This window comes from Humulus lupulus, chromosome 8, assembly GCF_963169125.1.
Source record: "Humulus lupulus chromosome 8, drHumLupu1.1, whole genome shotgun sequence".
Lineage (NCBI taxonomy): Eukaryota > Viridiplantae > Streptophyta > Magnoliopsida > Rosales > Cannabaceae > Humulus > Humulus lupulus.
This window is the reverse complement of record NC_084800.1, coordinates 50,355,854-50,367,814: the sequence shown is the minus strand read 5'-3', so window position 1 is coordinate 50,367,814 and position 11,961 is coordinate 50,355,854.

The window sequence follows — 11,961 nt, the reverse complement described above, 5'->3', positions numbered from 1 at the left end:
TTGGGGTTGAATGTTGAAAATTGGATTTGTGGCTTAATGATTGTGAGGATTCAGCTTGGGAATCAAAGGATTTAAGCTTCGAATTGGACTTGAAAGTAGCTCAAGGTCGAATTCCTGCTTGAGGTAAGAATTCCATGCATTTCTGAAGTTTATATTCTGATGTGGTTTAAGTTTTCTGGGGTGTGGTTTAAGCTTTGTGAAGGGTGGTTTAAGTTTTATAAAGTTTTAAACCACTAGGTGATTTTTGGGTTTGATTGAGTGTTTGAGTTTGTTGTTGTTGTTTCTGAGTTGCTATACTGTTTATTTGAGGTTTTTAGACTGAATTGGGATTTGGGTGTACCTTGGTGGTGATTTGGATGAATTTTGGCTGAGTTCGCGTATGAACGACACGGAAGAATAGGGTCGCAACGCTGGGTTGAATCAGGACAGGGGAGCCCTGCTGGGCGCTGCGGCCCCTATAGGGCTATGCCGCGGCACTAAGCCATTTTCAGGATATGGGATTTTGTGTTTTTAGGGTTTTGGCTCAGAAGGCTCGGGGGATGCTTTCGCTACCTTGTGTGGGGAAACGGGAAGTCTCGAGAGCACAGGATTGGTTCTGGGGTACAATTATGAATTGGTTAGTAACGAGAGTGTTATGTATGTGTTGTGACTAGGTTTTCATCAAGGCTTGGGTTAGAGGACTGTGCTCGGGATTTCGGTGCTCAAGAAGCTCGGGACACAAGTAAGAAAACTGTTGTGGCCCTATAGTTTGTATTGCAGGGCTCGACCCCATGTGATTGTGATGCAGGGCGTAGCCCCATTGATTATGTTTATGTATGTTTAAGTATTTGTTAAATTATGCTATGTGTGCATATTGTGAATGAACAACAAGAGCTGGGAACGGTGAAGGCTGAGAACGATGAGGGCCAGGAACGGCAAAGGCCGAGAATGGCAAGGCCGAGTACGGCAAGGGGTCGGGAGCAGCGTTAAGCACGCAAAGTGCGAGTTGCCAGGGTGAGACCCCCATTGGATACCTGGGATATCCTCACGGTGTAGACCGCGAACCCAGGGCCTGGTAAATCGCCTGGGACGGCATGGCCGTTATGTGTTTAGCCTGTTGGCAATTTTATTATATGTTGATTGTTAGTTATGCATATGTTGATTGCTTGTGTGGACTTTTCTTGCTGGGCTTCGGCTCACGGGTGCTCTATGGTGCAGGTAAGGGCAAGGGAAAGGTCGATCAACCATGAGTACGGAGAGCGTGAATCGACGTGTACATGTTTGGCCTGCCTGGCTGCCACAGCCAAAGGTATTTTTGGGAGATGTTTGTATTAAACCTAATTTTGTCGTTTAGTCGAATTTAATCATATTTTTGAGTTGTAAATATTTCTAAACAGTATTTTGGGATCCCGAATGTTCAACGCTTTATAATTTTCAATGAATGATTACATTTTCAAATTATGTGACTTTTATTACAGTTTAGCTACACTTTTGACCTAAATCCTCGATTAGCGAGTTAATTGCACGTTTTAGACTCACTTAGTAACGGCTCTAAGGAAGTAGGACGTTACAAGTACTGTAGTGGAGACTGTATATTTGCAAAAGAAAGCTGAAAAGTTATATAAAAATAAAACCAATTTTTAAACATCGGATAAATGAACAAAAAGATTTATATATATGTATTAATAAAAAAAATCTCAATTTTAAAACACTTTATTATTATAAAGGGAAATTTAAGTTCATATATTTTAAAATTCCCCATATTTTTTTACAAATTAAAATTCCCCATATTGATTTTTTTTTAAAATAAATACCCCATATCGATCAAATATGTTTAAGTTACAAATTATTTGAATACTATGCTTGTAAAATAAATTTAAACCAAATAGTCCATCACAAAAAATTTCATTTCCTTCTCTCTTATCTTTCTTTCTCACTAAAACAATAACGAGGAGTGCTGAGTAAACTCTCTAGCCCACTATCTTTTGCACTCTCTTTAATTTGATGGCATGTGTCATCTTTTAAACAATGTCTATTTTTGTAAAATAATTAGTCATGATTATGCTACTATAATTAATTCACCCAACTTAATTTTTGTATTTATATTAGAAAAACAAATAATTAGCTCTTTTTTTTCTTTAAATAATTATCCAGTTATTAGCACTCGACTATGTATACAATGATTCTTTTTTAGGGTAGTATATGTTAGGTTTTATGCCCTTATAAAATCATGTCGGACATGTAACATGATTTTATATTGCCAATAAAAGAAGTAGAAATCATATAGTTTGATAAATGTGTTGCTTGCTTGTTTTATTACACAATTATTTGAATAATACAAACATTTATAAAATCCTGAACATATAAACAATTACAATTATAGTGACTATGTCACAGTGGATTATAATTGTAATTATATGTTCAAAAGAACGAGTCCTAAGATTAAGTCAGTGCATTGAATTTTACTGATCTGGTAATCTACGATATGATCTACTTACACATTCAGGATGTGATGTCTTATCCAATGCATTGACTAAGTAGATAAGAACGGATATATTTTGTTACATTGGACTGGACCGATATTGATTATTGATAAGATAAGTAAGTATCGTTATTATCTAATCTAATTATATCACAATGTTGACGATAAGTCAACTCAATCTTAATTCTGAGTGATTAATATTCTACTAATTGTATTATTCAAGTCTTTTGGTTTGTTCGTTATGAACTTACCCCACAGTTTAGCTTATACTTACATATTGGAGATTTGGTAGTATAATTGAGTGGTAGTATTTATCATAGACATGAAATCTATAGCTTCTGTTTAAGAAGTGAAATGATGATTTCATTATAGCTTGGTTCAAGTGTTAAATGATAGAGTAATCATTTTTGTAATTAAGTTTACAGAAATATCATTTACAAGGAACTTAGTGGGAGTTAAAGGATAAAATACCAACGAGGGGTAAAACGATAATTTGCACCAATTTCATTAGTAGATCATCTATTGATGATTGAATGACGGTTATGGTTATAACAATGGATAACGCATTTACATTTGGTATAAAACGTTCTATGAATTCAAGAGTGCAATTCTGAGTCTATAGTGGAGCCACGAGTAATTATAAGGTAGTGAATTTATTTGTTATAAATAAACTCACGGTAACTTATTGGAGCATGAGTTCATGGATCCATGATCCCAATGTCATCTCTTATCAAAATGAACCTAGTAGTCATGAATAATTAACTAAATTATTAATTATAAAAATAACATATTTACTAGTTCAATGGAAATAAATAATGTTAAATTATTTATTGATATTTTGTGAGAAAATAAATAAAAGAAAATTTGAGGTTCTTATTGCAAAGTCTCAAAAAGAGAATATTATAACTAATTAGGACAATTTTGTTAATATTGATAAATTGGTATTAATAATAATAAAATGAATTAAATAAATGTCAAAATTATAATTGGTTAATTTTGATAAGTATTTAATTAATTATAATTATTAAATAAAATGAGTAATTAAAACCTATTTTATGTCCTAACTAATTTCCTATATATACTAGTCTTATAGAATACATTAAAAAATATGAATTTGATAAGGTAAAAATTCACTACTAATATTATATATCTAGTCGTCCATTCTCTCTAGGAATTCTCTTCTCATGTGTTGAGACTTGCCCACACAAACACTAGGTTGTTTTAGAGAAAGACTTGGAAGACCGTGACCTTATTTCAAAGCAGTTTGGATTCCTTGCAATACTTAGCATTCGGCAAAGACAAAATGTTAGGGAATCCAAATGGTGTATCCATTGTTCTGCTACGCATCTCGTAAGTATTCTAATGATTTTTTTTATTGTATTTACGTATCTTTGTAATATTCACATGCTTATATAATTTTATGTTTTTAAATATGTATATTATTTTGAATATATATTTATAAAGAACATATATATAGATCGAGATCCTACAATTTCAATGAAAGATATAATTACATTCAGTAAATAATTTCGCTATTTGGAGAGAAGGGCTACATGATTCCGCCAGTAAAAAAAAAATTAAACATCGTAGTATTTCCTATTTTTAAAAAAATTTCTACAGGTAATTGATTTTGATTTTGTTAGGGAAATTTTACACTGTATGTTCAATAACATACTTAATTTTTTTAAAATGCCAACATAACATACTCTCCCAAACATATGTCATTTTTAAATTTTTGGACAAAAACACCCCTACCATTAACCGAGCAGACCCCTCACATTCTCTCTTCCCAGCCAAACTCTTCCCAGCCAACCTCTCTCATTTCTCTCTCATTATTTTCTCTCAACCGAGCTCACATTCTCACCATCTCTCTCAGGCGAAGCTCTCTCTCTCCTCACAGTCGCCGTCGCCACCTTCTTCTCCATGGCTGGCCACGGTAAGGTAAGACAGTTGTCATGTGGTTTTTTTTTTTTTTTAAATTGAATCGTAATGTATAAATCAATGCAATGGGTTTGATTGTTAATATTTATTTTGCAAAAATATAGCTTAAAATGGGTTTGATTCTATGTGCATCATTTTGGAAGATTATGTTTAAATTCTGCAAAAATTTTGTGGGTCGATGTTCATTTGATTTCACATCGATGCCATTTCGATGCTTCATCGATGGTAATTCGATCACATACAGTGCATGTGCAGATTTTTAAAATATTGAAAAGTTGTTCATCAATGCTCAATCGATGCTCCATCGATAGTATTTCGATGGACCAGTAAATAAAGGCGATAGTCCATCGATGCGCAATCGATGGTATATCGATGTCATGTCGATGCTTGCATAATCGATGGTATATCGATGCCACATCGATGACATTTCGATGCATAATCTATGCGTAATCGATTGTATATCGATGTCACATCGATGCCATATCGATGCTGAACCAAATCAACATATATGGCATCGATTCAACATCGATATTACATAAGAAATAACATCTAAATTAGATGTTCGCCTCAGCATTGACATTCCATCGATGTACCATCGAAATGGCATCGATGTACCATCAAAATGCCATCGATGTATCATTGATGCTGATGGTTGCCATCTGTTTGCGATTCCATTTTGATGGTATATCGATGTCATTTCGATGTCATATCAATGCTGAACCAAATCAACATATATGACATCGATTCCATGCTCCATCGATGCTATTTCGATGGTATATCGATACTATTTCGATCACAACAACAGATTGATTATTTTTTTGTAAATTCAACTAATTCTCTTTGCTTTTTTTGATATTCTGCAGACGCCACCCAAACGTATCCCACCGCTTGAGATCCTTATGGAGGATCATTATGTCGGCCGTATGACCTATAGGGGTTCTGGGAGGTTAACAAAAATGAAGAAAATATTTGAGGAGCATGGATTGTTGGGGAGGGTGAATGAGTCTGTTTTTGGACCATTCTTCACAGCCCGGCATTGGTGCACACACTGCTTTTGCAGAAGGTCAAGTCTCCGCGTGGCGATGAGGTGCACTTCTTGATGGGCCCAAACTTATGTAAGTTTGGGGTGCACGAGTTTGCCATTATCACCGGCCTAAGCTGCTCCTGCCCACCACTTGTCGTTGACATTGAACCTCACATTACTTCCTCCCGCCTAGTTGATACATATTTCAGTGTGGAACCCGAGAAAGACATTCAGTTCAATATGTTGGAACGAGCTTTTAGTATGTGCGATGTACCTGATGATTTGTACAAGCTCAGTTTGGTTTACTTTGTGGAGGGGATCCTATTGGGCGCTGAGAACGACAATGCTATTTGGCGAGATTCATTGTCGATGGTCGAGGATTTAGATTATTTTGAGAAGTATCTATGGGGATCCCTTTCATTCGATACAACTGTGAAACAATTCAATAAAGATATGAAAGCAATTGGTGCTACAATACCAGGTAAGAAGGCGAAGAAGATCACTGAGGTGGAGTCTTCTAAGGGTGTTAAGGTGGAGGCAAAGTACACTTGCAAGGGGTATCCGCCAGCCTTGCAATATTGGGCATACGAGACGATTCTTGATTTACATAAGGAACATGCCAAGCCCTGTGGATTCAAGTTCCCTAGGATGCTACAGTGGGAGAGCATAGGCCGGCCGAAGCATTTGCATTTGAAGGATGTACTTGCGAGGAGATATGTAAGTTATATTACATTTAAATAATTCAAGAACTTTTGAATTATACTAATCAACTTATGTCGTTTCTAATTTGATTATTTTGTTTCCATTACAGTTGTCATGCATTTCTATCCTAAGGCCTCGACCAAATGAGTGAGACTTTTTCAATGCCATATATCCGAGGACAGAGGGGGATGCTCCTAGGTATGCGATGCTACAGAATATGATCCAGCCTGCACCAGAGGATGGAAGACCTTACGATCCTGAGGCAAAGGCTGCTGCGGTGGCTAAGATAGCCGTGGAGGCTGGCATATTTGTGAAGGATGCCCCGATAGAGACTGCTCCAGATACTAGTACAGAACCTACTTATGCTCCTACTCCTGGGGCTTATGAGGAGGTGTTGGGTGAGATGGCCAGACTATCAGGTGCAGTGGACGAGGTTAAGGCCACTCTAGGTATCGTCCTTAAAAATCAAGAAGTCATATTAGAGAAGCTGGCAACACTAGGTGGTATACCTGCTCCTGCACATACTCATGCACCTACTCCAACAGAGGATGTAGAGTATGACATTCTCCCCTCATGTTACGAGCCTTCTGTTGGAGAAGCCACACCTTCTCAACCAGTGCAGACAGTCTTAGGTACAACTAATCCATGATTTTTTTTTTTTTTTTTTTAAAGAGATTAGATACTAATTGCTCCTTTACAGGTAAGCGCACTAGACAGAGACCAGTAAGGTACGAGGACTATACTCCAGCAGCCAAGAAACCAAAGTTCAAGGACCCAGTTACGATCCTTCCTTTAAAGGTGTTTGATCAAGATATGTTGACAACTTTTAACCGATGGGTACTCGGTGAGATTGACAACAGTAGACCGAGGAAGTTGGAATGTTGTGATGGGACCCCTGTTTGGTTCTTGAAGTTGAAGGTGGCAAAAGAATGGTTGGCAGAAACTGTAAGTCTCTTATGTTTGTTAGAACATTTATCTCATTTTAACAATCCACTATTCTTTAACGTTACTCTATTTATTTGTAGCATCTCGACGCTGCAAATTATCTTATACGAAGACGTCTTTTTGAGTTGCCGAAGACGTACCCCGTGAAAGCCACCGTACTCGATTCATCATTTGCACAATATATTTATGCTAGATGTGATGAATTCAAGAAAAATGGTAGGACTTACCAATGAGACTCGGACATTCTTGATTTCTTGAAAGGAGATGCCAAAAAATACAAGACGCCTTGGGGTGATTGCAACGAGGTCTACTTCCACTAATGCATGGAAAATCGGCACTGGGTCCTTTGCGAAATAAATTTCGCTGATTGGATGATCACTGTATTTGACTTAGATCATTCCAACTTTAGCCATAATAAGTTGTCTGAGTTGATCAAGCCTTGGACTAGGATGCTTCCATCTTTACTCAACGCTTCTGGTATGTTTAAAGGACACCCCAAAGTTGAAAATAGCTAGACCGAAGATCACCGTTCTAAACTTTGATTGGCGGTGCATGTCCACTGATATTGTCCCACAGTCTAGAACCAGGTAGACGTACTAAATTCAGATTTTCATAACACTGTTCTCCTTTAATTTTCAATACACTCACAATCAAGATTTCTTGGTTTCAGCAAAGATTGCGGTGTATTCGCCATCAAACACTTGGAGTTTATTCTTGGAGACATTCCCTTATCATATGCCATCGAGGACAACATTCACTTCAGGGATAAATTATGCATCGACATTTTTTATGAGAATGTGTACCCTTGATGTTAGAACATTTATTTTGATTTCGATGACACACAATAGTATATTTCTCCTTAGTTTTGTATATAAAAAATGTCATTTCGAGTAACAAAGTCCATTAATACACAAATAAAAAGAGTAACAAAGATCATTAGTACCCAAATAAAAAGTTTAACATTGATGCCATAAATTTCAAACATGAACTTTACAAGTTGCTCTATTATGGCCTAGACCTCCACAAGTGCTGCACTTGCGTTGTACAACCAATTTATCTACATTGGAAGGATGGCGTTTCATCTTAGGCCTACCTTGTTTCTTCTTTGGACGACCAACCGGGTTTTTCTGCGTAGGTGTTCTCACATTTATTGTCATAATGTCATGTGGAACAATCCACTCTTCCACATTACCAGTAGGATATATATAGATTCTGTGTAAGAGGACCTCCATGTCTCAATTTTATAGTAATCTGAACACAACGAATAAATGTTCACCCCTCGCTTAAGGGATCCAGATAGTGCATGAGCACAGGGGAGACCAATAATCTGAAACACGCCACATGTGCATGTCTTATTCAGGAGGTCGACTTCACCATTCAGCTCACCATCTAACACATGGAACTCATGCCTCCCTATTGCATAAGGAATCAAGAATCGAGCTTTCTCAGCCATATCCACCAAATTTTTCTCATAGGTCGATGCAAGTGTAACGCCCTGGTTACCCCAGAACCATTACGGTGAACCAGAAATTTGACCCGCTACCCGAGTCCTTTGGTTAAGAACGTGTTCTAAGTGTTATTAACAGGCTAAGGTGAAAAACAACAAAAAAAGAAAGGATATATTTTATTATTTACATAAAACTGTTCATGGGCCCACAAGAACATTTACAAGTTATTTACAACTCAAAAATGTCATTATTGTTTCAAAATTACAAGCTCGCCGACCTAAGCGGCAAAAATAGGGTAAACCCCCTAGTTCCACTGAGAAACTCCTTGGCCGTGGTGGTCAAGCGGCCGCATATGTACACATCACCACCTAAGCTCTCCACTCAGGGCTGTGTGAGCTTTTCTTTCCCTTTACCTGCACCACATAGCATCCATGAGCCAAAAACTCAACAAGAAAACACAGTATTGTATATAAACATTATCAAAGGATTATCGTTATAATCACACAGAGCTTATAGCTCTTAAACAGATGTGTGAATATCACTTGAGGTTCTAGAAAACCATACTGAGTGACTGACAAGTAAGTCACTAATTTAACCAGAAGAGTGGCTGCTAGGTAAGCCACTAGCGTTAAACAGATGAGAGACTGATAGGTAAGTCTCTAACTTAATAGGTGAGTGACTGATGGGTAAGTCACACAAGCGCTTATAGTATTCATCGAACTTGAGGTCAGTCCGGCATTAATGCTCTTTGAGTCATCCAATGCAGATATCGATTAAATCTAATCTTTATTGGCTTGCGTTGAACACGCTAAGGCCATCTTGACTTATGAGTCAACGCTATGTGACCAGTGCCCAGTACCACTGCTGAACCTAACTAATAAGTCCTAGCTTCACAACTGATACTGACACCTATGCCAATTCTAACTAGTGAGTCAGTACCATGCACAAGTGAACAAGATTTGCTAAGCATTCAATAATCAATCCATGTCCACATTACACAATCAACATGCCTCAAGAATAATCATGCATGTCACATATGGGGTGCAGCTTTCTTACCTCTGATTCGAGCTAGAATGAATAGAAGAACGACCCTTGAGAACGGTCTAGCTTTTAGTCCTTTAGCGGTCACCTAAGCATAACCAAATATGGGACACCATCAATAAAATGATATTCAAGGGTTCCCAAACCAAGATCTAGCCTCCGGGACATCAATCCCCACTAATCCGGGTAGTAGGAACGATCCCGAGGCCTAAAACCATGCACCCGGGGCCAAAACACTCAAACGAGCTCAACCCTGCTCAAGGGCTGCGGCCTTGGAACCTTGGGCCGCGGCCCCCAGTCACCACTGAAGCAAGGGCCACGGCGCCCAGCACAGGCAAAACCTCCCACCTGCTTCTTCGAGCTAGGGTCACGGCTCTCAAAGAACAGGGTCGCGGCTCCTAACCCAAAACACGCCCAAACTCGTTATCCAACATCCCAAAGCCTCCAAAATCATGCCTAAACATTACCAAATCATCAAATCAAAGTTCCCAAGCTTCCCAATGCTCCAAAACCATCAAAACCCAAGGTTCAATCAAACAAAAAACTCAACAATTCACAAAGTTCAATCCAAAGCTTAGAAACTCTAAAAACTCAAAACTTTAAACTTAGATTACCTTCGATTGGGTTGTTTATCGTCAAATCCTTCGGTCAAGAAGCTTCTAATATTTCCTAGGATCGCTATGCCTCGATCCTCGCTTGATTCCGACTCCTAGAACTCGAGATATCTTCGAAAACGCTTTGAATGGTGAAAATGAACTAACGGGGAAGAACGAGAGGTTTTTCTAATGTACGTTCTATCTGACAAGCTACTTCAAGCTTAAGTAATCTCAAATAAAACCTAGTGCTCGGGGTCCCAAAAACCTCCTCGGGGACATTATAGTCAAAACTTCCAGAATTTCACATTGATCTCAATAACTCCCAATTTATCATCAAGTAAACATTCTTATTACCCAATAATTGACCCCATTATGACAAAACCGCTAATCCATTAAATAGGATTGTCTCATGCCGAATAGCTCGAATATATCTCCATAATAATGGAATCTCATTCACAAATCACATTATGCACCCAAATACACAAATTTGCCCCCAATGGGCCAAATTATCAAAACATCATAATATTCAAATGTGGACCCACATGCATGCATATAACATCATATTATAATATAATTCACATAAACATGCATATATTCATTTAATAACATAATTAAACAGTTATGGCCCTCCCGGCCTACTAATCCAGCCACTAAACCGCATTGGGGATTTGGGGCATTACAACAAGAGTTGTAGTTGTCTTCTCGCTAGTTTCTCTCCTATCACAGAACCAGGACTGTAGTGTGAAGCGAATAAATTCGACGAATGTAGTTATCGGAAAGCTTCTAGCGTCCCGGGTCTTATTGTTGAAACTTTCAGCGTCATTGCTTGTCATTATATTATACCTAGTATCCAGGAAAACTAACATTTAATTGTAACATACATTTAGAAGATTTCATAAATTAAAATACAATTCACAATGACATACCTATTTCCAGGAAAGTAAGCACGGGACCACTTATCAAAACCCATGCCTTCTAGGTATTGAGCAATGGTTGGGTCTTTTGATTTGATTTTTTCGAAGTTAGCGTGGAACTCGGATTTCCTAAAAGCATATGCCGCATTATACATCAACACACGACAATGATCAGTCTTGAATTTAGCAACCACATTCATACTAATGTGGTGGTAGCAAGCACCGTGATAGGCATCGGGGAAAATAGTTTCCAAGGCATGTGTAATACTTGCATGCCTGTCAGATACAAACGCCAGGTCCTCGACTTCCCCAATTACTTCCTTTAGCTTTGACATGAAATACTTCCAAGAATCATGATTCTCACTATCCACAATACCAAATGCAACTGGATATAGATGGTTATTTGCATCCAGTGTGACTGCACATAACATCTGCCCACCGTATTTTGTCTTTAAAAAAGTGTCGTCCACACATAACACAAGACGACATGTATGAAACCCTCTTCTACTAACTCCGATTGAGAAAAAGCAATATTTGAATCGATCTTCCTCAGTGACAAAATCTGTCAATGTCCCGGGATTTTTCTGTTGAAGCATGAACAGGTACGATGGTAACTTCTGGTAGGATGCTTCCAGTGTCCCTCTGACATAAGAAAGAGCCTTCTCTCGGCATCTCCAAGCTTTTCCATATGACAACTCAATGCCATAATCATTCTTAATGTCCTCTCTTATGTTGTTTGCCATGTACGCATTCGATCCAGTCTGATATTTTTTCTTTATGCAATGACCAATAACCCAAGGTGCAGCTTGGCGATGGCCTTTATTCCGGAGGTTAAGTGAGCAAGTGTGTTTGTTTGGTGAAACGAGTTATCTCGAACATATCAGATTTA